The sequence below is a fragment of the Equus caballus genome, chromosome 10, assembly GCF_041296265.1.
Source record: "Equus caballus isolate H_3958 breed thoroughbred chromosome 10, TB-T2T, whole genome shotgun sequence".
Taxonomy (NCBI): Eukaryota; Metazoa; Chordata; class Mammalia; order Perissodactyla; family Equidae; genus Equus; species Equus caballus.
In genome coordinates this window covers 54,402,360-54,430,174 of record NC_091693.1, presented here as the reverse complement: position 1 = coordinate 54,430,174, position 27,815 = coordinate 54,402,360, and the positions used below count along the sequence as shown (strand labels likewise).

Sequence of the window (27,815 nt, the reverse complement as noted above, 5' to 3'; positions counted from 1 at the left end):
TCTCAAAGATTATTGACAAGCATGTGCATGGGTTTATTTCTGGGTTTTCTATTCTGTTCCACTGGTCTATGTGCCTGTTTTTATGCCAGTACTATATTTTGATTACTATAGCTTTGCAATATGGTTTGAAATCAGGAAGTGTGATGCCTCCAGTTTTGTTCGTCTTTCTTAAGATTGCTTTGGCTATTTGGGGTCTTTTATGGTCCCATACAACTTTTAAGATTTTTTTTTCTATTTCTGTAAGAAATCCCATCAGAATTTTGAAAAGGATTGTGTGCAACTTGTAGTTTACTTCGGGTAGTATACACATTTTAACAATATTAATTCTTCTGATTCATGAGCATGGGGTATGTTTTTATTTATTTGTGTCTTTAATTTCTTTCATCAGTATCTCATAGTTTTCAGCATACAGGTCTCCCATTTCTTTGGTTAAATTTATTCTTAAGTATTGTATTTTTTCTGATGATATTGTAAATGGGATTTCTTTCTTAATTTCTCTTTAAAATTGTTTTTGCATGTTGATTTTATATCTTGTAACTTTACTGAATTTATTTATTAGTTCGGAAAGTTTTTTGGTGAAGTCTTTAAGGTTTTTTATATATAAAATCATTACATCTGCAATTTAATAGGAAAAAAGAAAATAAATCGAATTTAAAAATGGGCAAAGGACTTGAATAGACATTTCCCCAAAGAAGACATAAAAATGGCCAATAGGTACATGAACAGGTCCCTAACATCACTAATCATCAGAGAAATGCAAATCAAAATCACAGAGAAATATCACCTCACACCTGTTATGATGACAATTGTCAAATTGATAGGAATTAACACAAGTTGGTGAGGATGTAGAACAAAGGGCAACCTTATACACTATTAGTGGGAATGTAAATTGGTACAGCCATTATGGAAAACAATATGGCAGTTACTCAAAATTTAAAAATTGAACTACCACATGATCCAGCAATCCCACTCCTGGGAATATATTTGAAGAAAATTAAATCAGTATCTTGAAGAGACATTTGCATTCCCATGCTCATTGCAGCATTATTCATAATAGCCAAGATGTAAAAGTAACTTTGATGGATGGACAAAGAAAATGTGATATATATTTATATACATTTACATACATACACACACACACACACACACACTGGAATATTACTTAGCCATAAAAAAGAAGGAAATCCTGATATTTGCAACAACATTGATGAAGTTGGAGGGCATTACACTAAGTGAAAGAAGCCAAAGAGAAAGACAAATACTGTAGGGTATTACTTACATGCAGAATCTAAACAAACAACTGATTTCACAGGAACAGATAACAGATTGGTGGTTGCAGGGGCTGAGGGGAGGGGGGAATAGGAAGATGTAGGTCAAAGCATGCAAACTCTCAGTTCTGAGGATCTAATGTTCAGTATTGCCACTACAGTTAATAATATGGTATTTTATACTTACACTTGCTTGGGATATATCTTATGCATTCTCAGTGCAAAAAAAGAATTAATTATGTGAGGTGATAAATGTGTTAGTTATCTTGACCTTGGTAATAAATTCCACAGCATATGTATATATAACATCATCACATTGTACACTTTAAATGCATGTAATTACATTAGTCAATTATTCCTCAATATAGTTGGAAGAATATATACATATATAAATAAAATTGTATATATTTTAATATAATATGTATAAATATATGTGTTTACAGATACATACTTATGTGTATATTTTTTGTATATATATGCATTTATATTATATACAATGTATAATATATGATATGTTGTATGTGCTTATGTATATTTATATTTTGTGTATACAAAAATGTACATAACACATAATATATATATAACATAATACATATATTTTAAATATATAGTATATTTTTTAAAAGTAGCAGTGAGCTCCACATAGGAAAGTGGACGAGCACTTCAAATGCACTGGTTTTTGCCATGAGGTTGTCAAATAAAAATGGCAAGTAATAGGATATATTGGAATATATGAGGAAGCCATTTTGGTGTAAACCTAATTCAGCCTGACCTTGTCTTTCCAAAAGGGCCTGACAGAGGCGTTGAGCATGCATTGTATATCTGCTTTAGAGATTCCCTATGGCAAGAGCAAAAGGCCCTTGAGATAAAGGTGCAACTTCCCTCCCCCTCCCACGTCAGCATTTCCTTAAGGATTAAGCATCTTTCCTTAGGCTAGAAACTGCTGCGCTCACCTGTGACCGCCCAGCTCGAGACAATAGACTTGCCTCCTGCTACACCCATGAAGATAGCAGACCCACTACCTGCTGTGTCCATCAAGCGCTGTGCAGACAGGGCAATCTTGTGACTATTGTGGGAGGGACATTTCAATCATATGTAAAGCACCCTCTTTGGGGGTATATAACCATTCTGTATACCTCATTTCTTTGGTGCCCTTTCTTCCTTTGGGAAGAAAGGCCCCAGGCCATGGTCCTCAGATTTCAGCTCAGAATAAACTCACCCAAATTTTCATTTACAGATTGGTTATGGATTATTTTCGTCGACAAGGTCTTTGAGATTTGTCCAAGGTAGCAGCTGTTCTGGGCTCCTTCCTAGCAGTTGTCAGAAGGAACAAATAATCAAAGTCTATCTGAGGCACCACACGGAACCACCCTTGTTTCTTTGTTTGGGGCTCTTTTCCTTTTCCACCAGGCATTTCTTTCCTTGGGACTTTCCATTGGTGTTTGCTTTGGAACAATAGTAGCTACTTTCAGGGGAGAAGTTGCTGTCATGTCTTTTGCTGAAGTCTGAGCAGATTTGTGTTTGTCTCCAGCCTCCAGCTAACAGGGTCCTACCCTAGGCGTTGCTGCACCAGCACCAATGTGACATGACTACTTCATCCTCTTGATTTCACTTTCACAGACTAGGGATGTTGAGCTGTGCTTAGGAATAAACATCCATTTAGAATGTAATTTTCCCTTTTTCTTTTTTTAAAGCTATGCTTTTTGGTAAGGAAGATTTGGCCCTGAGCCAACATCTGTTACCAATCTTCTTTATTTTTTTCTCCCCCAAACCCCAGTACATAGTTGTATATCCTAGTGGTAAGTCCTTCTAGTTCTTCTATGTGGGATGCCACCACAACATGGCTTGTTGAGCAGTGTGTATGTCTGTGGCCAGGATCCGAATCAGTGAACCCTGGGTTGCCAAAGCAGAGTGTGTGAACTTAACCACTATGCCACTGGGCCGGCCCTCAGAATTTTCCCTTTCATGCCAAGGATTTTGGTGCTTTGATTTTATATATATTAAAAATATTTATAAAAGCCTGATGAACTTTTATGAAAAGGTATAGATACAGGAAAGTCTTTTGTTCTTTTTACGTTGAGAAACTATTTAGAAGATTTGCATCCTTTAACAAAATCTAAGATAAAATATATTTTCTGTAGAATAACAAAATGTCTTAATTTGATATTTTTTAATAAAAATGAACAAGAATTATCAAAGCTTTTCAAGTTAGCGTAATAAATTCTTCTCACTTCTAGCTTTGGGATGTCAATTATTCCATTTCTTTACTTCCCATTACTTTCAAAACCCCACTGAAATGAACAAGAGACTATTAAAACATTTAAAAAGATGATTAATATCCATCATTTGTAAGGTGTAAGTATATGCTCCCTTGAAAATAATGTTAGTGGAAATGTAAATTATGTTAATTTAAAAGAAAAATTTAATAACGTGTAAAAAATTAAATAAAAGGATAAAGAAATGTGCAAAAATGTATGCCCAAAGATATTTACACATAAATACTTACAACAGTAAAAAAATCATTAGAGGCAGAAAAAATGTTCATCAGTTTGCTCAAATAACCTGTGCCTTAAATGTACATTAAATTGTTTAAAAAATATAGTAAATAAAGACAATAGTATTCAGCCATTTAAAATATTTTAAGTGTATGCATTCAATTAAATAAGCCCTCAAATGTGAGTATGTGTTTCTAAGCAGCCAAAAGTGTGCCAAAATTAACTTGTTTTGGCAGTCAGAGACAAATCATAGAGTAGGCTTATGAGAGATTTTAAGCTTTCTAAGCTTATTTTCAATGAATAAACACCTATTACTTTTATTAGAAACTAAAAGAAATGAGTTTCCATTTTCAAAAAATATAGATAAATGTCATTTAATATTGTTAGATATTATGCATTTCCCATTTAATTTATTCATAATTTTATTACGGATCTTCCTCAACTGTTTGAGGCCAGCTCAGGGTAGGTCACAGGATCAAGAAGTAAGACATTGATAAGGATGAATTCAGACTAGGGGTTAGGTGAGGTCATTGTGCATGGAGATTTGTAGAGATTAGTTGTGGTCATAAAGGGCAAACATGGAGCTTATTGTTTTCCATAAATATTTTCTGAGAACTTCCTTTATTGATTTATTCTTTAGTCCTGTGTGAATTCTCTAGCTTTATCAGAAGTACTCAAAGTCAATGTTCAAACAGACTGAAGGCATGGGTCATTCACAGGGTTGCAGGCTTCTGATCTGCCAGGCAAGGGAGTGTGGGAGGGCGGAGGAAGTTCATTTCTATGGTTACTTTCCCTGGAGGGCAGCTGCTCTCATGAAGTCTTTGCTTTCTAGATCTTTAAGACCAATTCCTTAATAGTTTCTCCGAGTATTGAAGAGCCCTCCCTGAGGTGTATCAAGCAGATTCTGCAGGGGCTCTAATAAGGTATCTAACGAAATTTCACATAACTTAACTCAGAGCTATACTTGTCCCTAAACTTGCTGGCAGGACAATTAAGGGTCTAATTCACCTTGTCATCTGACATTTTATCATCTAGGGGTGGTAAAGAATACAACTTCTAACAGAGAGCCTGAATTTGAATACTGATGCTACCACTTTCTAATTCTGAATCTTTGAGGAAATTTTCACTTTTCTGAGCCTCAGGTTCCTACTCTATAAAATGTGGCAAACAATAGCATCTACTTCATTGGAATTTTGTGAGGGTTAAAATGAGCTAACATACATAGAGAACTGAGAACTGTGGCTGGTACATAGTACATGCTCAATAAAATGGTCACTGTCCTAAATTCTCTAAGAGGCTGCAAAACAAAGTTGCATTTAAAAATATATTTTCAAATATTTTTAAGTAGTATAGGACAATACTAAAACAATGAGTATGTTTTTAAATGCAAATAGCACACTCTCAATGAAAATTCTCTTGTTCTGGCTACTCTACAAGGCTAATTTGTCCTAATAAACATCAGGTTCAAGAGCATGAAGCTGTTATCTTTAAGAGAAAGTGACAAAACATTCTTAATTGTATCCCTTTGGTTTTAATTTTGTAAAAACACTCTTAATTGTATCCCTTTGGTTTTAATTTTGTAACACTGTTATCTAGGTTGTTTTTTATATGGTTTAAGGAAATACAGATGATTTTATGTGTCGTCAGTATATTACTGTCAGGAAGTGTTTTAATTGTGTAATTAAACTAAAACTAAATTTGCTAAAGCATCTATAGTATATTGCACAGCATTGCCATTAGAGAAATACATCATGGAAACCACTCCTGAGAAATATAGTGGTTTAATATATTATCAAACTGAGCTGTTGCCATAAAGATGTATTAGAAAAACATATCCAAATGAATCACTCAGAGGCTATTACTCCGAAATGAAAATTAAACAAACAGCTTTTGTCTTTCTTTCTCAGTCCTAATTGTGCTTAACGTTGTCGGCCATATTTCTGTATTGCCTTGGTGTTGTGTATGACACTATACAGCATTTACTCTTTTCTTATTTTTACGATCCCTCCTTTTCCCCTCATTAGTCTTCTTTCTCCTCCCCTTGCAAATTATATCTTCCTCAGTGCTGACTCTTTGTTAATTTGTTCTTTTCCTTCTACTCTGCATTGTGAGATGATTTTGACTTTGAGATTCTATGCTTATGTTCCTCTAATTAGTATCTCTTCTCTAGTTTTGGATCCTATTTCTATACCACATATTTGCATTAGCCATTATGTCACCCCAAACTCATTGCATCTTAATCCAAATCCTTCACCCACTCCCACACATTTGTTCCCATTTTCTCTGAGTTTCTCTAATTTTGCAATGATACTTTCCAATTCATTCTAACCCGTGTACTGGTAATGACTCAGGGAACACTGAGGTTAAGCTGCGAGCAGTGACCTCTCTCACGGGTATTTGCTCAGACTTGACTTCTGCTCTTCCATTTGGCCAGATGTCTCTTCTCATCTCTTTCTTTTTGTTCCCTAATGTGAGAATTGTAACTTGTTGTGGGTTGCAGGCTTACTTCAAATTCATAAGTGGTATAAATATTGTACTTGATATATATGTTCTCAATAAATGTTAGACGTTATAATTTCTTGGCAGCTTCTCTCTCGTGACTAATTCTCACTTCACCTCTCATACACTTCTCCCAACTTCTTCTGCATCTTCATATTTTATATGTTCCTTCTGTTTTGCAACTTCTTCCACTCAGGGCATTGTTCAGTTTTGCTACTGACTTTGCCTCGGTGTGACCTGCATTGTTTGGATCAGCAACTGACAGGGACTGTGATTGTCCAAGTTTCTAAATCTGGAAAACTGGTAAAACATTTTAAGTTCATCCAGTAAATTACCTTTAAATAAGTATTTTTACTTAAGTTTACCATCTTCTACTGCATAAAATTCTAAGGAATTACCTTTTAAAGAAAGAACTTATTGGGGGCCGGCCCTGTGACTGAGTGGTTAAGTTCTCATGCTCTGCTTTGGTGGCCCATGGTTTCGCTGGTTTGGATCCTGGGTGTGGACATGGCACCACTCATTGGGCCGTGTTGAGGCAGCGTCCCATATGCCGCAACTAGAAGAACCCACAACTAAAATATACAGTTATGTACTGGGAGGACTTGGGGGAGAAAAAGCAAAAAGAAAAAGGAAAAAAGAATATTGGCAACAATTGTTGACTCAAGAGCCAATCTTTAAAAAAAAAAAAGTGTTTTAAAAAAAGAGAAAGAACTTATCTTGGGCCCAGCCCGATGGCCTAGTGGTTAACTTTGGTGCACTCTGCTTTGGTGGCCTGGGTTAGCAGTTCAGATCCCAGATCTCAGGAGGATACCTACACCACTTGTTAGCCATGCTGTGGCAGCAACCCACATATAAAGAAGGAGCAAAAAAAGAGGAAGATTGGTGAGAGATGTTAGCTCAGGGATAATCTTCCTCAGCAAAAACAAAAACAAAAACAAAAAAAACAAATGAAAGAACTTATCTCAATATTATTATTACTTTTGATGGACATACAAAGTATTGTACACTGCAGGAATAGAATATGAGAAACATTGCCATGAATGCAGGTGTAATCTGACAAAGAAGAAGACATTATTACGTCTCCTCAAGTATCAGGACCCCAGTGGTTTCATCAGCTTTCTTCTGTTGCCAGCTGGGCTAATTCTACACAGTGGTGAGCAGAGCTAAAAAACCAAATTTAATTAGATGAGGAATATGGATAAAATACATAGAATTCTGCTCTAAGACTTTCCACTGATCTTTAACAAAAGACACTTAAAATTAGCTACCTTGATATTAAAATCTTGGAAAATCTGGGCACGTATATGTGTTTATATTAGGTTAAAATGAAATTGATACTGACTAGAAACATATTGGTTTGTGCTTTTGGATATTGTGCAGGGAATTATTTGTTGAGGTAGAATATTTTTCAGGGCCCTCGTATTCATACACCTGTGCCATCCCCTCCCATTGAATCTGAGTTGGCTTGTGACCTGCTTTAACCAACAGAATGCAGAGAAATTGAGGGTGTGCCAGTTGAGGCTCAAAGCTTTAAGAAGGCCTAAAACTAGAAGAACCCACAACTATATTATGGCATATTATGCTTTTGCACTCTGGGTCCCACCAGCCAACATGTAAGAAGTCTGATTACTCCGAGGCCCCCTTCTCTATGCTGTGAAGAATCCCGATGGGAGAGACCATGTAAAGAACAACCAAAAACCTTAGACAGCAGCCTCAGCTGAGTTCCCAGTTGGCAGCCTGCACTAACTTTCCCAAAATGTGAGAGAAGCCATCTGAGAAGTGGATTGTCCAGGCTCAGTAAAGCTACCCTGCTGATGCCTTGTGGAACGCAGATGAGCTGTCCTTGCTCAAAATGCAGAATTGCAAGCAAGTGAAGATTATAGTTTTAGCCACTAAGTTCTGAGGAAATTTGTTATGCAGCTTTCGATAATGGAAACATTTTTTTCTCTATATGTTGAAGTATTTAAATTTATTAAGCTATGATTGCTAGAGTTAATGTAAATTCTTTTGAAATGTATTTTAAAAGTACATTTGTGAAGTTTTCCAGTAGTGAGGCAAATTGTATTTTGTTATTACACCTTGCTGTGAGATTTGTGGCCAATCGCAATTTTAGATGTGTGAAGTAATTTATAGTTGTATGAATAGGATCCTGAAGTAGGAGCTGGCCTATTTAACTACTAGTTTGATATACAGCATAATTAACTAAGTGGTAGCAATAAAATTACATAGCCATGTAATAATTCATTTTGTGTTCATGCACCTTGTCCAATTTTTTCTCTAACCTTTAACCTGCATATTATCACTTCTATTAGAAATTTGTACAAACAGATGCTCATTTTATTTTATTTTTCAATTACCTGAGGGATCTGGCACAATTATTTATGCAACTATCATAATAAGATGTGGCTTCAGAACATTGTTACTGAAAAAGAGCAAAGTAGCCACTCAAAATACTTGAATATAACAAAGATTGACACCTCAAAATAAACATCAAAATAGATTATTAAATTATAGCAGCATTTAAAAGTGAAAAATGAAGCATATGCACATGAAATAATAGAGAAATAAAGGGAATACAAAGAGTCAGAGAACTGTTTATAATGCTTTTATAACCACTTGAAGAGCATATTTGTGTAGGGTGGCATAAGAGATATTATCAGCCAATGTTCCCTAATGACCCCTCTGTCCTTTTTTGAAGGTGGATATACTCATGGGTAGATGATCAGATCATATCAATTATCTACTTCCTTTAGAATTCAAAAGACAGAATTTGTAAAGATGGAAGGAAATGGTAGACAGAGAGCATGATTTTTCTGATCTGTAATATATCATTTTCATTCATGTCTATTCATGTAATAGTTAAGCGGAATATATGTAACTGAGGCAAAAAATAGATTAAGGAGACTTTATTTTAAGCTTTATACATGTTATATATTATAGTAAATATATATTATATAGCTTTATATACACTATATAAATATGCATTTTTATATATATTTATATAAAAAAATCCTGTGTCTAAAGTGGGTAACTTTTCCTTTATTCAAATAGGTCAATGGGTTAGCCTTTATTAGGCTGCATCTTCTTTTTCTGAAAATGTCTAATTCTCTATGCAAAATAACTGGTTTAGTAATCCAGAAGTTTTATTCCAATGTTTAGATCAGTTCATGCTTACGTAAAAAGATACATTCACATAAACCATTTTACTTCTCCTTTAATTTGTTTTGTTTTTACTTAAAGAATATTTTCCAAACATAAGAGAGGCAGAGCTAACAGAAGCTAAAAAGGTGATAGTGCTGTGATGGTCATATAGATCAGATTTTTGTGTTCTCACTGTATTAATATTCTTTCATTTTTCCCAAAGTTACAAAGCATTTGGATTTTTATATTTTGCCTTTTCTGTTCCTAATTCTTTAACCTGTAGCCCTTCGTACTCTATTAGAAGAAACTGGAACTAATGATAATTTTGATTCATAGTACAAATAAATTTCTAGTGATCATAATTAAGAAACTACTCTGATTCTTACTTGACATAGCTCTACAGAGATTTTGTTGATTGTGGCAAAAATAACTTCTTTTTCAATTTCCTTAATTTCTCGTGGTTTCTATTTAGAGACTGATACTCTTAAAAACTGCCACTAAGGCTCTATTACGGTTCTGCTGGGGGTTTAACTTATTAGATTTGGACCTAACCTTATCAAACGAGCTTCTAACTAATGATTATACTCTAAAGACCACTTTTACACTAATTGGCTTTCCCTGTTTAATTGTTTTACAAAATTGATAATTTAGTAGAAATATAATAAGCCTTTAATATTTTAGATAATTTGGCCCCTTTGTGGTCTTTAGAGGGTTCTCACTTAATAGAAAACCGGAATGCACATTGTGAAATTTAGGTCTTGCTTTCTGCATATGATCTGTAAAGGTTACCGGATGGTATAAAGAAGATTTTGATAATGCTGTGATTCTGCCAGAGATGTTGGAATAGTTATGCTGAATATCACATATTTTATTTTAAATTTTGAACTGTATAAGAGCACTAATTCAAAAGTATTTTTTTGCACAGGGATTTTAAGTAATAATGCAATTTTCAGAAGGACTTTTTATAAATTCTTATTTTTCAATCAAGGCAAAAAATCTATTTCTATTTTCCACTTGGTTAAAGTAAATTTTAGTGTCATATTTCCCCAATTTTACTTAGTGTAACTATAGGAGAACCTGTTGCCTGATTTTCAGAATAATGCATTCTCCTAGACCATACTAACTTAACAGTTTGAAGATTCTTGAGTTACTTTGAAATATTTATTGAGACCGCTCATTTCTGAGCCTCAGATGCTCTGGATGCTCTTCCTAACACTTGCTAGAGAAGTTGTAGTTTGTGCTAGAAAAGTACTTATGGCATTGTTTTATAATATTTTTCACGTCCTTACTCTCATTAGAGTACGATCTTTGTAAGGACAAAGACCTGTACTAGTTTAGCAGTAAATGCCACTGGGTTCCCTGCCAACCTTCTATCCCAATGAAGCAATCTGTGTTCCCTAGAGTGGACTGGGAATGGAAAACTGGAAACAGATGAGCTTAACAATATAAAGTATGGCAAATACGCTGTGATTATGTTTCTCTCTTGAAAATACAAAATATAGAGAATGTTTTATTAATAGAAACTAAAAACAAAGAATGACCATCCTACTATCTTACAGTGACCCACCACAAGATTTGTCGTGCTGTGTCTGGGAAATAAGGGTTGTTGTTTAAATGAGTAATGGGATGAAAGAACTTAAGGTGTTCACTCTCTTCTATTTACTTTGGTTAAATGTGGAAAAATATTCTTTGTTTTTTTGGGGGGGAAGAAAGGGTGGTTGCTAGATGAATTTTTCTTATGGTTTTATGTGTGCACAAGAAAGCTAAATTTTGGACTTAATGACAAAATGAAATAGCTCTCAAAACTTTTACTTTAAGCACCTAACAAGAGTAAAATAGTATTGAACACTTCTAAAAGAATAGCCTTATGTCAGAAGAACAAATCAGAGATTAAACGCTTTGACAATTTTCAAAAGGAAATCGTCGTGTTATATCATGTTAAGGTCAATATTTGTTCTTTACATCATTGCCCCCAAATTTAGATATGCATTTTCTTCCCATAGACACAAATTCTATCTCCATGCTGTATTCTGAGTAGCAAACTTAATCTCCAAATACTTTAAAATAGCCCCAAATTCCAGAAAACCAATATCTAGAATTGTGACTAATATTTCTGTAGCTATGATTTAGATGTAGTTTAGAATATCGTACAGCATGATCCATAGGGTACATCCCCTAGATACACCATCTAATCTCAGAACCCAGCAAATGCCATCAATAAAGCAGGAAGTGAAGTTAATTACAGGCTCCCATTCAGCGTCCCTCTGCCACTGGTGGCCCATTATAATGAATCATTCTTCAAATTGAGAAGAGATTGACAGAAATTTTATAAACTTTTCACTCCCCATGTCTTCCCAGTGTAATAAGTGCCTGCCGTACACTGGGAAAGTGATTAAATATCAATTTCATGGAAACCTGGGAATAATGTGTAAAAGACTAATGAGACACTATTTTTACTGCTTAGGTACTGTGACTCCCCCATGAGTGAGAAGAACGCCTGTCATTCTAATTAGTCATCATTTGGCCAGGTTTTTTTTTTCTTTCTCCCTCACTCTCTTAAAGGTCCTTAATTGGGTTATTTAAGAACTTTAAACTTAGTACCTCAGTGGGAGGAATGTTCTTGTAAGAACAATATGATTACCATGTCCTGATTCTTTTGATTTTTCAAACCAAAGGTAAGCATCAATTTTATTTGAAAAATATCATTTGTAATAAATCCATTTCCAACTGACCTTATTGCCAACATGAAACTTGCTTTATTAAAAATTAGATGTTTTTAAATACTTGAAAATGTTCTCTAGTACCAGAATTATGACTATACCATTATATTTGATATGCATTGGAAATTATTATTCCAATTATTCTGTCTATTTAAGTAAAAGGAGCACAATACATCTCCTATAATAATATCTGAAGTGGAACCAGTTCCTACAAAAGTAAAAGCAGACACATTCTTTCTACAACATTAAAATGAACTGACTACTTGTATTAGATGAAGTGTTCTAGTTTCAGGATAATTTGAAAAACTTTTTTTTTTTACCTGAGCTTAGTTATATCATGACCATTCTGGACAAACGGATTTTTATCTGCCCAGATGCTCAGAGAGATATAAAGAGATTTACTCATATTTTCAAAACAATCCTCAAATTCATATGATATAATAAATATATAATATAATTATTTAACTTCAGAGGAGGAAGAAATCTTAGAAGTAATTTACTTCATTCTTCCATCCAAAGCTTTACATCCTCTGTCTGAAGGCTTCACAGAGTTAGAACTATACTTTCATTTTCCTCCAGCTTTTTAGTGGATTTTGAAACCTAAGTAGGAATTCACATTTATCTTTACCAAAGTTCTTCTTGTTAGATATGGCCAATCAATTCAACTTATAAAAATGGTTCTTTGAATACAGTTATGCTATCTGGATATCAGCTATCCCTCAAGCTTTATGCTAAACCTGAACCTATTTAAGGATGCTACCAGCATCAGTCAAGTCCTTGGTAAAAATTTTGAAAAGTACAGTGTTAAGATTTCTGTCCAAAATGACATTGATGCATTCATAAGCCTGGATTTTCAACCAATTATTAATCTACTTAAGACTATTTTCTTCTAACTCTCTTTCTCTATTTTTTTTTTCACAAGTTTATTATGAGTGGTTTTGAAAAATATTTTGCAAAAAAATCTGGAAGTGCTTATGAATGGCTTCTCACAATCTAATAAACCCGTTAAAAGGCAAAAGACATCTGACACCAGTGATTTCTTGTGAGACATTTTTTGTTTTGTAATTGGGACAATTCTCTGTTTCCAACATTCTGGCTTCTTTCCCATTCTTCTTCTATACTCAACATAGGCATAGGTCAAAGGAATTATCTGTAATTTTCTCTGTACTCTCTTATATGAATTATTCAGGGAAAGAGACATGAGTTCATTCATAGGAGCTAAATTCTCTTACAATCACCTCAGTACTAACAATTACCTGAACATTACTTCTTTTCAAAGTTAAATCTACATTCTAAAAATATACACTCAGAGAATAAGTGAATCAAGCTTTCCTTTTTATACAATATAAAACTAAATATTCACTGAAGGAAGTGTAATAAAGAAGCCCTAAAGAAAAAAAGTAAAACTGAATTAAAAAAATGCAGAACTACACTTATTGCTATCTACTTAAAATTTCCAGGTTTTGGGAGTTTTGAAGTTTGCTTTTCAAGTAAAGCTATCGATAATTAATCTATTAGGAATAAATAAGAATGACAGGAAAAGACTAGGTTAGCTTTGAAAAATAACAAAATTGAATTTGCATTATAAATATATATATCCTAGCTACAGAACTAGACTGGATCATATGTTAGGTATCTTATCAACAGTACTTTGGGTTTAGAATATACTAATCTTATTACAAAACACCCTGCTGAAGATATTACAGTAGCCTCAGTAATTCATTTTGGACTTTTCCCTCTTGGTTACTGCTAATTACTGAGATAGTCTTCTCTGAATTGGGCCATTTGGGGAAATGTATGCAAACTACACATATTTTACTAACTCATGTGATTTGGTACAGCTGCGATGTTTTCTTAAATTTACTTCATGAGACTCATCAGTTTAAATAAGATGCCCCATAACATGATTCTTTTTACTATAAGATATCTTTTTGTTTGTTTTCACATCATCCATGGGTTGGAATAATCTACTAAACTCTGCTGAATGCTGAGATGCAGAACTGAATTTCACCAAACAAATCATTTTTTCCCTTGGGCAATTGAATATTACAATTATATAAAAGTTATGACAAATGTTTCACGCATTGAATATGGTCAGAACTATTGAAAGACTTCTCTGTTTTCTGTCTGAGAAGCTAAAGTACAACATGTTTTTGGCGAACTTATTTCTCACTTGTGCTTTATATTGATTTTGATCCCTATGTATGCGATCATCATTATTTTTTAAAAATCTTGAAAACTCATTTCTAACACTTAGTTTTAGCAAAGTATCATGTTCTTTGTCTGAATTAAACTCAAAATGAATATATGAAACACATTTTCAAAGATAATATGGAAAATAAAACAATCTGACTGAAGTTTGATTACGGTACTTGGAAAAAATGCTCTTGTCATCTTTCTTGTACCTATAACGTTAACCATCTTTTCTTTACAAAATGAAACCATGTTATAAACTTTTCAAGATATTGAGGTTTTTAGGGATTTTCCTCACATATAGATTCAATTAATTGAATCAAATTTGCTTAATCAGGTACTGCCTAAGGGAAGAATTGCATTCTTACTCTTCTGAATCTGTATCACCAGTAAATTAGAGGGTTTAATAAGGGGGCTATGTTTCAGTAGTCAAAAATTTACTTTTTTTTCAATTTGCAAATAATGTACATTGACTTGATTGCTTTTCAAGCTCATTACAGTGCCTGTTTGGAGATTCTCATAGAATACATGAATTTTTAATGAAATATTTTCAGATACAAGGTCATTGGTTAGGGAAAAGTCAGAAAGAATTTGGTAAATGACCAGATATAAACTAATGGATGAAGGGAAATATTTAAATAGAAGGTCAATTTCACAAAGCAATCAATTCCATATGTCCTATGAGGTTACACTAATTGTATTCATTACTTCACGATTTCAATGGTATAGAGAAACAATTCAGACAAAAAATTAATATACTTAAAGGGGTAGATATGCTTTTGCATATGTGAAAATTACTTTTTGTCTATATATCATCATCATTAGCTATTCATTCATTTCAGGGATGAAGTCACATAATTTTCTTGAAGTAATGGGTCAATTATATTTTTGTGAAAATTTCTAACATTGATAAAGGAAAGTAGAGGGGAAACAAAGTGGTACTTATTTGGACGGTGGCTGAGTGTTCATTTCTTGCCTGTTCCATGCTCCGATTTGACATCTCCTTTTGTCTGTATACTATTGGAAAACACAATCAAGATGTTCTAATTGCCTTAGCATTCTTAGGCTTACGAGCAAGTGCACAATATATTATGAACAGATGTTCAGCTTAGCTGGAAGTCTCACTTAAGACCTGAAATCCTGATCCTTTCCAGAAAATGTATAGCATCTGGCATGTTTGAAACAGAACTGCTCTCATTTATTCATCCATGGAATGATACTCCTGTGTGTTTAGATACTATGACTCACTTTTCTGGGGATGACTTAACTCAATTTTTCTCATGAGAAATAACGTAGAAGAATTGTCAGGAAAAATACATGAAATAAGAAAACAGCATCGTGTGTTAAGACCATGGCTGGCGGCAGTATTCCTCCTGTTTTGATTGTGGGTTGATCACTGGCATTCTTAGGATACTGTATTTTATTTCAGGCTTGTTCCACAAATAGGCTATGGAACAAGTTGAATTTCAAAGAATTGGTCATTTTACTGATGTTCTTATCTCTCCTAGATCCTCATTCCTCTTTAGAGTACATTCAAAACTACTTTAATTTTTCTTTTTAAAATGTCACTCAGATACATAGTCATAGAACTGTGTATTTTGTAACTGTTTTTTTCTGAACCACCCTCAACTATTTAAAAATCTTTGAGACTCTGCTGCAATAACCTACTTTTACTTACACGTTTTCATCTGATTGGCCTGTGATTCAGTCGTATGTAATCAGCAAATTGTTTTATAGAACATATAAGCCAATATTAAGTAATGATTAAAAATCATCATTAGATTTTCTACTTTTAATTTGAGAAGCAGCATCACTAGGATTTGAAAAAGTAGAATAAGAGTGTTTTTAAAAAGTACCCCAATGCCTTTCAGAGCCTCTTAAAATGTTTTAGACATACAAATTATCTTTCTTTCAGATGTCCAACATATTCAATTTCTAAGAAAAAAAATAAACGTAGGAGAGAAAGAGAGAGAGTGAGAGAGTGTGTGGGTTGGAGTCTCACAGTCACTGTTGAAAGACCTGGGAGTGAATTAGGAAAAACAGATTGAAGATGTTGAAATGTGATTGGTCCCTTTGTCAAACGAAAACAAAAACAAAAACCTCTAACTATAAAGCAACACTGTCCACAAAACCCAAAAAATATGATGGAAGCCCAAGAAAAGTCTAAAGAAACAGAATAAACATAAAGAGACAGGAAGAAAACCATTGACATTTGATGTAAGCTAAATAACTTTATTCAAGAGGAGGCAGAAAGTGGAGGAACATCCATAGAAAACAAAAGTAGTGAGAGTAGACTGAGAAGTCTTCAGTGGGGAAGGGAGTGAAAAAGGACTTCAGCGGTATCAAATTTCATCAAATGAAGGACCCTGGTGTCTGTAGAGCAACTAAATGTTCAGTTTTTCCTATAACACAGCAGTGATTAAACACCAAGTGTTTACCCACTGTCTTTATTTTATGGTCGAACCCCTAAACAGAAATAGTAGCTAGAACTGGCTATAGCATAGAATGCACCTGAAACACGTGTTTAGGATTAGTGTAACTCCAAGTAAAAGAAATTCTAGTTTAATCAAGATTAAAATTTATTTCCCTCTCATGTAGAGACCCGCATAGTCATTCCAGGACCGGTGTGATCTGAATTATTATCAGATGAATATTATTATCTACCTTTTTCTTCATCATACTCAAAACTTGGATTTTAAGTGGCTTTTCAGTACCAGTTGACATGTCTGTCATTGCAACTAGCAGGGAGGAGGGAAGGGGAAGGAACTGGATACACTCACTCCTTCTAGAGATGTTTCCTAGAAGTTACATATGCCATTTGTTTTCACAACTCACAGGCAAAAACTTGGTTCTCACAATTAACCTAGCTGCAATAAGGATTAGACATCATAACATTTTTCTCAAGGCGGCCATATTTCCAGCTAACAACCGGGAAGTATACTACCACGAAAGAAGAGATTAGCAGTCAGAAGACAAATAGCATCTATTACACCTGTATTTCAAAACTATCTGCCAATCATGAGTAAAGAGAAATTAGGGGGAGAAAAAGGCATAAACCTTAGAGTGCAATTGGAGATAACAACACAAGGATTGAAATTTGTGAAAATAAGATTATTAAGGATTATCATGTTGATTTTTCCATAAGTGCAAAACTTAGAACGCAAAAAATGGCATCTTGTCTTCTTTTAAATTCTGAAGCATTGAAAATTGCCAATGAAAGTCATACTCTGTGTATGACTCATTTGGAACACTTTTATAATACTGGTCTTAGGAAGGAGATTAGAAATTGTCACATCTCTGTCCCAATCTTAATTGGAATTTTCAAATATTTCTATGAGCAAATGAAATTGAATAAGCCATGATTTTTCCCAAGTACAATTTTGTCACTTTAAATACAGACACAACATTAGAAAGCTACTGTAGTCCATCAAAAAGAATGAATAAACCATGAGGCTGCATTATAATTTTGTGCCCTTTTCAGAGAACTCATTTTTGAATATAATCTAGACCCTGAATAGCTTTACAATGCCAGTGAGATTGGTCTATTTATGATACCTACCATATTCTAATTTAGCATTTTTTTCATCAATTGTCTTCCTAATTTTTAAGGGAATAAGTTCATTTTTACTACTCTTACATGCAGCATTCTGTCAGACAAACTCTTGAGTTTTACAAATGCAAATAATCTTAAGAGCAGCCATTCTCAATGGTGAAGACACCCAGAACCACCTGAAGAGTATATTTAGACTTCATAATTTCTTTCCCTGCCCATATCGTAATATATTCCCCACCAAGTTGTGTGTGTATTTGTGTGTGTGTCTTATTGGGGGGGAGGGTAGTGCAGAGAGTGAGTTAAATTTTCCTTATTTAATAACATTCACCCACTTAAAAATATGATTTGCCTTGCTGTGCTCAATTTTCACTTGATTTGTCTAGCTGAGAATGCTTTCATATAAATTTATCATGAGTCATTTATTTGCTCATTTAGATAACAGTGCATACAAAAATTCGTATCTATATCTATCTATCATCTGCACTCATATCTCTTTTTTTCATTCTGTCTCAACCTAATTATCACTTGAAACATCTGCCACTAATTCCTCCCCAAATCTCCTTTCTGCATTTGCCCCAAATAAACCTCACTCTTATCCAACCACACTCTTACTCAAATAGAATATCATTATACCAGGCAATCAATGGCCACTTTATCATGTCCTTACCCACCATCTCTCAGATAGTTTAGTCTAGAAGATCAAGGTCACTGTCACTTGGCCTAATTCTGCATCTGTCCCTTCTTCCCTAAGGGTTCTCGTACTTGGGTACATAGTCTGTGTGTTTTCTGGTTCTTGGTCACTTCCTATCTATAATTCACAGGACTAGGTTGAGGTGAGCTTCAAAGAATGTAGCAGGATGAAGCCAAAATCGATAGTGGGCAGATGGCAAGAATCCGGACAGATGGAAAACTGAAATCAAATTATCAGAAACAGAATATAATGTTTGATTAATTTAAGAAAAAAGATATATCAGGGGAGAGAGGGGCTATCATTTCTCTTTCATTCTCTCTGTTTTTGTGTCTCTCACGCTTTCTCACACACACTCATTTAATTTAAGGTTCAGGAAACCTGTTAAGAAAGACAAAACAAACACCTATGTATCCCCCAACAAAAATTAAAACAGTAATGTTTTCTCCTATTTGTCTCACACTTTTTCATCTTAAAAATATTTTAGTGTTAAAGACCACTGTTTTGCTCTCCAGTCTCATGCCTCTCCCTTCGCTAAGGGAATCAGGGTCCAGATTTTGTTACTGTTATATATTCAGGGTGTAAATTAGTAACAAATATTATTGGAAGTAAAGGCAGTGTGATGTGGCACAAAACAGGAGTGTATCCCTTAGAAGGGTGAGGAGACTGGGTCAGGCAAACGATTCTGTCAGGGGAACTCAAAGGAAGGAGAATCCCCAGCACAGATAAGCTCAATAAAAAGATCTCAGACAGATTTTACCAAACAAATAATCTGTTCCCATGATCCTACTTTGTTCTAGTCTGTGAACCTGAACGGAGGTTCTGACCCTCATCTTGATCTTTCAATGAGCTTCCATTTTCCCTAAATCTTAACAAATTTACTAGTTGTTCATTGTTTATTTCCTAACCACAATTTGGCAGCCTAGCTCTGATGTCTTGTATCCTGATGTTGCTCACTGCTTGCTGCAGCTCTACTGACAGCTCTCCGTCTCTGTTACCATCAGCACCTAATAACTCAACTCAGATTTCTGATTGTCACCTTGTTGAACTGTTTGCCATCCCTGATCCTGCCACTCTAATAAACCCTGCCTTTGGGCTCAGGTCCACAGAAAGAGTCTCACCCCCTCCCATTGACATTGTGCTAGTGATGCAGAAATAATGGATAATATTTTAAATGCCACTGACAAGGCAAAGGACATTGATAATGAGAGTGGAGAAGTTAACTTTCTGAAGAGCAAGAAAATTACTTAGAAGAAGGCTGATTCAGCCTCTGATTCACTAATTAACTTTTGAAAAAGACAGAGCCCAGGAGGTCACAGAGCTGAACGTTCTTCATTTTAGTTCAATAAGAAAGAGGTAAATGGAAACAAAAACTTGATATCAGAGACTTTCTCAGGAAAGTAAGCTCTGTCTATCTCTGGGAGCTAGTATTTAGTCAGCCATAAGTTCAACACAACAATAACCAGCACCACAGAACAAAAACTGATATTTATTATGATGCCACTTGGCCAGAGTCTGTTGTGTTTACTAAAGTAGGGAAGTTGATATAATAGTTTTGAATTATATTTTTCTCTCAAAAAAAGTTTTATGTTAATATTGCATAAAGATGCAACCCTTCAATTTTCTCTTATTTTGTGCTTAGTCAGGACTCCCAAGGCTGATAAGAAATATTTACCAATGTTTAAGTCACAGAACATTTTAATGTAATTTTTCCTAAAAAAATGCATTGAATGATTGACATTTGCTGAAATTATAAATATATATCAGTTATTACCATGAATATTAGAAATTCCCATAATGTATATATTTTTAACATATGTAAAAACAAATTTTGATTTGCAAATTATTCTGAAATTTAAGTAATTACTTGAATATTGTATAAAATTTACTCTTTTTATATTTTGTTCATAAACAACATGTCCACCAAACATGTTACAAAATCATTATACTTTCAATTTTTTTGTTTTGTTTTGCTTTGTTTTTTGAGGAAGATTAGCCCTGAGCTAACATCTGCTGCCAATCCTCCTCTTTTTGCTGAGGAAGCCTGGCCCTGAGCTAACATCCACGCCCACCTTCCTATACTTTATATGTGGGATGCCTACCACAGCATGGCTTGGCAAGAAGTGCCATGTCCACACCCAGCATCTGAAACAGCCAACCCCAGGCCACCAAAGTGGAACATGAGCACTTAACCACTGCGCCATCCGGCCGACCCCATACTTTTAACGTTTTTAACTAAATGGTTATGTGTTCTTCTCTCATTCTTCAAAACTTTCAGTGAGAATTTTAACTTCACACTATGATTAATAAGATCTACTTTCCTCTTTTCCTATTTTAATTGGACATCGTTATTTGTCAATAAAATTTTTGCATTTAATTTAACAAAGTTAGTTTTCAATCTAATTTTAGAATGGTAGCTAAAATGCCATTAAAAACACAGAATGAGGGGCCAGCCCAGTGGCGCAGCGGTTAAGTGGACACATTCCGCTTCTCAGTGGCCTGGGGTTTGCTGGTTCAGATCCCCGGTGTGGACGTGGCACCGCTTGGCAAAGATCATGCTGTGGTAGGCGTCCCATGTATAAAGTAGAGGAAGATGGGCATGGATGTTGGCTCAGGGCCGCTCTTCCTCAGCAAAAGGAGGGGGATTGGTGGCAGTTAGCTCAGGGATAATCTTCCTCAAAAAAAAAAACCAAACACAGAATGAGGAGCCAGCCTGGTGGCACAGCAGTTAAGTTCACGCGTTCCACTTTGGCAGCCTGGGGTTCACCAGTTCGGATCCCAGATGCTGACCTATGCACCGCATGTCAAGCCATGCTGTGGCCGGCATCCCACATATAAAGTAGAGGAAGATAGCCATGGACGTTAGCTCAGGGCCACTCTTCCTCAGCAAAAAACAGGAGGATTGGTGGCAGACGTTAGCTCAGGGCTGATCTTCCTCAAAAAAAAAGAAAAAACACAGAATGAGGTTTTGTCACAGTTAATAATTAAATAGGAAGAAAATAGTTTGTGTTCACGTAGAGTCCATTAGACTGTTTTAGGAAAAAGAACATGGAATAAAATGAGTACATTTCAATGGCCATCGTATCAGAAAAACTTGGTAAGTTTAAAAAAATGTAGTTCTATCATTATCCTTGTTAAAGACACTTCTGGTTTTGTAAAATGGTAAAATCATGTCATTGATTATAGGCAGAGAAAAAGGGCTTAGTAAAGTTTCACAAGAAATATTATGGATTTGCTTATCTATGAAAACTTTTTCAAATTCATATACACATGAAATAAAATGTGGAATAAAACAAAAACAAAATAACCAAGCAAGAGAAAACAGCATTCCTCATTCCTGTCACCATCACACAGGAGAAACTGCAGAGGGCCAGGCCCACACTCATGATTTCTGCTGGAGACTGACCTGACCAGGAGTTTGAAGGACCTCAGGGCCTCACAATACAGACTCCAAACCTACTTTATAAGTAAAACTGGAACAAGAAATTTTTTCAGGGCATTTTAGGGAGAAGAAAAGCTCTTAGATATCAGTTAAAAGTCTAGACTTCCAGCAATTTCAGATAGAGATTGGGATTCTAGTGCAATTAACAAGGCAGGAGGAAAGGATATCCACATCATATTAATAGGTATCTGTAGGAGTCAGAAGAAAATCAGCAAAAACCCAAAAGAAGACAAATTCAGATCACACCTGTGTAGGCAAGATTCCAAGTATATTTGGAATGTATTGAATGCTGATTAATCCAGACCCTCTACTATTTTCTATCCTTCTATCATCTGATCAATTGCTCACTGTGCTTCTATAAGGAGGTTTATTTTGTCCACACTTTATAAATTAGGAAACTGAGAATTAGAGATGGTAAGTAACACACCCAAGGAACTCACTGACAATTCCTAGCAGAGACAGGACAAACCTCTATTTCTTTTTTACTTTTAAACCTTTGTTCTTAATCTATATGCTAAAGAATTTCAGCTACACTACACTACCTCCTCAGGTTAAGGCTTTCAGCCTTAGGGAGTGAAGAAGCATTAACGGAGTATGTGTATTTTGTTGACCGTAACTACGTCTAAATTAACTGTATTATAAAGTATAGATAATTCTTACTGCATAATATGAGTTCAATCATTTTCAATTAATGTTTTTGTTGTCTTCATCAAATTTCAAACTAGGGCACCCTTCTAGGTATTGCTATGTATGGAATGATGTCTAGTCTGAGTCTGCTCAATATAGAAGTCAGGATCCTGATTCTAGGATGAGCATACCTGAAAAGATGCAATTGTAACGAAATGTTACCTGAATAAGGACTATTTTATAATTAATTAAAATCTAATTAATTAAACTTAATGTGGTCATGTCATGACTTTCTACAGAATATTTCCTGAAAGTAACCCACTCTATTTTAGAATCAAAGTTAAGTATGGCACTAAAGAGAGCACAGAATGAAAACTGAAGCATATAGGAGAGTCTAGAAAAGGACTGGAATTGGTGTTTAGCAAAGATATTGGATGTATAAGAGAAAATTGTATTACGAATAGATAGCAAAAGTATCTAATAAAAGAAAAAGAAAAGTGAGATCAGGATTGCACAATGATTTTTTTCTTGGATTAGCTCTGAAAATGGGTAAAATCTCTATGAGAACTGGTCATATTTAAAGACCTGTTTTCACTAGAGGAATATTTGTATAAGAAATTTATCTTTTATTTAATACCTGCAAGCTTAAGCATTCCCTTTATAGACATGATTTTTAATGTGTAAGATACATTTATGCATAAAATTTATATTCATTATTCAGAAAACATTTCAGTATTATAAATGCATTTATAATAATTGCATTTGCTTTTATAATGTCCTTATGCAATATGTAGGAGAAGAACTCATCAAACAGTGTTGCCTTGTACTGGTCACTGCTGCAATCACCTCCTACCACTCCTACCCATAATTACTAATATGTTTATGACAGTTAAGTTGGAGCCATTAATATGACAAATACTGGAATTTAAACTGATTTTTAACAGTGATGGGTGGGAATTCCATTCTCTTAATTTAAAATGTCCTCCACTGTTTATTTCATTATGGTAATGAGGGTAAAGTAACATTACTAGGTAAGCCAGCAAATAGTCACATAATTCAAAGTTGACTCGTTTGCTAAAGTGTGGCTACAATGATTAACATAAGATATTGGCTAACCATTTAACACCCTGCCGGCCACATTGACAAATGGTTTGTCTCATGAACTCTTCAAAGCAGCCCCGAGAAGAAGTTCAGTGATTGTCATTCTCATTTTACAGATGTGGAAATTGAGGTTTAGAGATATAAAAATAATCTGCTTAATTCACACAGCCAAAAGGTGGGGGAACCAGGATTGAAGTCTTGGCTGAATTTGGCTTCCAGAGTTCTGTACAGGCAGCACTTATGCCATCACGAGAGCCTAGCATCAGCAGATCACAAAACAAATGGGAGGAAAAATATCCCCATTTTGAAAGATTAGTTTAACAATTTGCATTTTATTTTCAATAATAACTCTTTTTTAAAGGTGCTTGATTTTCATATATATGTAATGATAAGCAGCATCATGGGATGCTTACGAGCTTAGACCAGTGCTACACTGCCTGGATTCCAATCCTGGCTCAACAAGTTATCTTATTAACTGTGTTATTTAACCTCTCTGTGCCTCAGTTTCCTCATCTGTAAAATGATGATTAAATAGTGCCTATTTCACAGGGTTGTCATAAGGATTAAACGAATAATTCATGTAGAATACTTAGTAAATGCTTGGCATGGGTAAATTAGTCATCTAGGCTATTATTATCATAAGTTGTATTTAGAATATTAAACTGGTGTTGATACAAGATGGCTGGAATGCATGTTAAAGGGTCATATCTGTTGTAGACTTAACAGATTTACATAATTTTGTATACAGAAATAGAAGTTTCAAAGAAGTGGGATTATAAAAGGAAAATCTATAATCACAGAACTTTGTACACAGAGTGGACATATAATATCTTCCTAAGAGAGTTGAAAATAAAAAAATTTAAGGGTGAAATCCCAGGATTTTAAGCCTGGTTCTTTTGCATTCTAGAATCAATGAAAACTCAAATGGAAAGCGAATGCAGTGAAATGACAAATGCAATGGGAAAATTTAATTTAATGCCTAGAAATATGCAGACAAACTTTTTAAGAAATATGCACTTCTATTTAATGTAGTCTGTGAGGAAAGTCAATTGTTCAGAGCTGTTTATAATAATCTGAATCTGTTCCTCTTGGTGTTGCTATAAAGTTTTTCATTTTGGATTGAGTGTGTGAATAGGTGGGGCTTGCTTTTATGACCTCTGTCTATTATCCATCAAATTAAGGGGCATGAGGTGCACAAGAACAAAGTAAAAATATTTCCTTGCAGGCCAGCTTCTCCCCAGAATAGAATCATCCAAAATTATTCATGCTTATTTCCTCTTCATAAAAGATTATTGCTCATTTATAAAAATGTTTTCTATTTAGAAGAAACCAGAGTAAAGCTTTATCTAGTAGAAAGCAGATCTTGGTGGGCAATAATCTAGAATTAATTTTATCCTGACAGGGCATATCAAAACTCCACTAGATTTGAGTCCCTAGACTCTACTGATGATGAACCTATTTTCCTCTTGATTAATTCACAAAACTCCTTAAAAGGATCAGCAATCAGAAACGGAATCTTTAACCTAGTCACAGAGTGCAATTGGTGGACAAAGCACATGTTCCGTGTCAAACTTCTTTATTAAAACTAACATATCTGACTTATTGTAATGATCATGCATTGTCCTGGTATATACTCAAATTTTTTATACTTTGTAACCAAATAATTATATTTTTCCAAGAAGTTTCTGGTTATTACAAAACATTAAATTTTGTTCATTTTAACTACTACTCATTTTATTTTCTCTTCATATTGCACAGGTCCTTCAGACCACTCCTTGAGCTTATCTTGTTATCTAAAGGTTTAACTATGAAGAATTAACACACAATTGGCTGAGTGATAGAAGAATGTGGTGCTTAAAATGCAGTTTGAAAGTTTGAGTCTAACCTCTTTATCAAAAGTTAGATAGAGAGTTTGAGTTAAGGAGCTAGTTCTCAGAGAGGCCTCTCTTACCTTTCATTTATGCCCAGGGGAAGAGTACAGCTTCCTTCACATGCTTAGGCTACACAGTTTCAAACTGAACCCATCACATCCTCCTTGTTCTGCAAAGGTAGGGACACTAAGAGCTAGCTGTGACATACCTGGTACCTAGGAGACATGGGCGGGGTCCTCCAGGATGGCAGGATGATGTCGCCGCAGGCTGGTGGGAAGTTGGCTCTTCTGTTCAGGGCTGGTCTTGCTCAGGCTCATGGATGCAGGATGAACTGGGTTGCAATTCTTGAAATAGTGTTAATCCTTCTGTAAAGATCATCCCATTTTAGTCATCCTCGTTATTGTGAAAACATTGGCCATACTTTCCAAGTAGAAAAATAAAATTGATTTTCCAACTGGGGCTATTTGATTTTTAAACTGATAGATTTCAGATTGACTTTAATTTATTTATGACTTCTGGTTTTTTGGTTTGTACATAAGTCACAGAAATTTAGTGGCAATGGGTGAATGGCTTTGAGTGAAACGTACATGAAAACTTTGCTTGGGTTTACTTTGTAAACGACCTGATTGAAAGCAAACCTTTAGGCTCTCGTCCTAAGGTCTACTTGTGTTGGGATAGTCTCTGTCCTTGGTTTTGCTAAGCAGCGTAATAAGAAGCTTATGGAATGTCTCGAATTTGCTTTCTAAGTCTATCCAGCCTAAACAATGACGGCACTTACAGTTGTATGACATCTAAATATATTGTTTCCCCAGGGGTTTGGTTTTACTTCAGGGAAGATTCAATTACCAAAATTGAATGTTATTACTGTGTAAGTATTATCAATGTCTAGTTGAAACATCTTTGGGAGTTGTTTTAAAGTGGCCTACACAACACATTATTGAAAAAAAAGAGTCAGAGAAACTTTCATTTAATGCCCCTTTTCCCCTTTGCCCCTATTAGGCCACAAGAATATTGTCTAAAGAAAACACAGACTGGAGTTCTCAAGGGCAATGGAAAAATTTGATAAGAAATATTTAAGTTAAGGTTAAACTTGGTGCAAATCCTTTTTAACTAAAAGCTCCCATAAATATTTCTCTCTTTTACCCAAGTAAACAACTCAAATATAAATATTTATTTATTCAAAATAAAATAAAAGTAGTAACCTAGTAATATTCATCAACATGTACTCTACTATTAATTTTAAAGTAAGAATTTACATAATCATAGCACTTCCTCACCAGCTATGCTAGGGGCCATGAGATGTGAATACCAATATCACAGCGATAAAGAAAAAAGTGGAAAATGTGAAAATGAAAAGCAAGGGGATACTGACGCTTATGTTCCTGCCTGTTATTTGCTCCTACACCTAAAGCTAGATAAGTTTTCCTGTAATTAAGTGTTTCTCCCTTATTGGCAATGAGGAAGACTCATTCAGCCAACGTGTACTAGTGTTTAATCTATCACAGGCATTATGTGTACAAACATGGACATGTGTGCCTGCCCTTATGTTCTAGTGAGGAAGACAGATGTGTAAATGCATTATTACAATTCAACTGGTCTAAATAGTCAAAGAGAAATAGGAGTCTAGTACTGTTGGGGCACCGTAAAGTACTAGCAGAAATTCTTAAAATTAAAAAGAACTCAGCCCAGAATGGAACATTGCAATTTGTAAATGTTCGACTGTCATGGATAAATGTATGTAGTAACAGTTACGGAGAAAATCAAAGTGATGCAAGTTACCCTTTCTTGAGAATTAAACTTTAGGTTGAGTTTTCTGCTTCTGCCCAAATAGATATAATTCTTTTATTATTGGTTGTATTTTTTTTTACGTAGTTCAACTATGAAAGGAGATATTAAAAAGTCTATTATAAAATCTATAATTTAATTTTATATTCCAAAGTTAGGGTTTAATTGTTAGTTAATAAACTATTACTTACTCTTTGCAAAGCGTTGTGCCAACTACTGGGTTGTAAAGACGTGTAGGACAGAGCATCCCTGGCCTAAAAGAGCTCAATTAATCTAAATTTCAGTGTAATGTTACTGCATTTATTCATGGTAGGAAAGCTAAAGGAATGTAAAAGCACAGCAGTTTACGGAATTTATACAGCAAAGTTTGAAGGAAAGTTGGGTATTTACTGGGCTATTGCAGACGTCGAGGCATGTAATCAGATTTCTTAA

At 34.7% G+C, this 27,815-nt stretch overlaps 2 long non-coding RNA genes across 4 annotated transcripts in view; one reads left to right on the top strand and one right to left on the bottom strand.

Annotated features, from left to right (window-relative positions):
• The window catches only part of LOC111775321 (uncharacterized), a 77,467-nt gene extending 51,705 nt beyond the window's left edge, over nt 1–25,762 (bottom strand). For both annotated transcript variants that reach the window (XR_011422090.1, XR_002810881.2), the window contains exon 1: nt 25,679–25,762. This is a non-coding gene — a long non-coding RNA (uncharacterized lncRNA). The remainder of the gene's footprint in view (nt 1–25,678) is intronic.
• The window catches only part of LOC138915799 (uncharacterized), a 175,394-nt gene that overhangs the window by 69,824 nt on the left and 77,755 nt on the right, over nt 1–27,815 (top strand). The window lies entirely within an intron of this gene.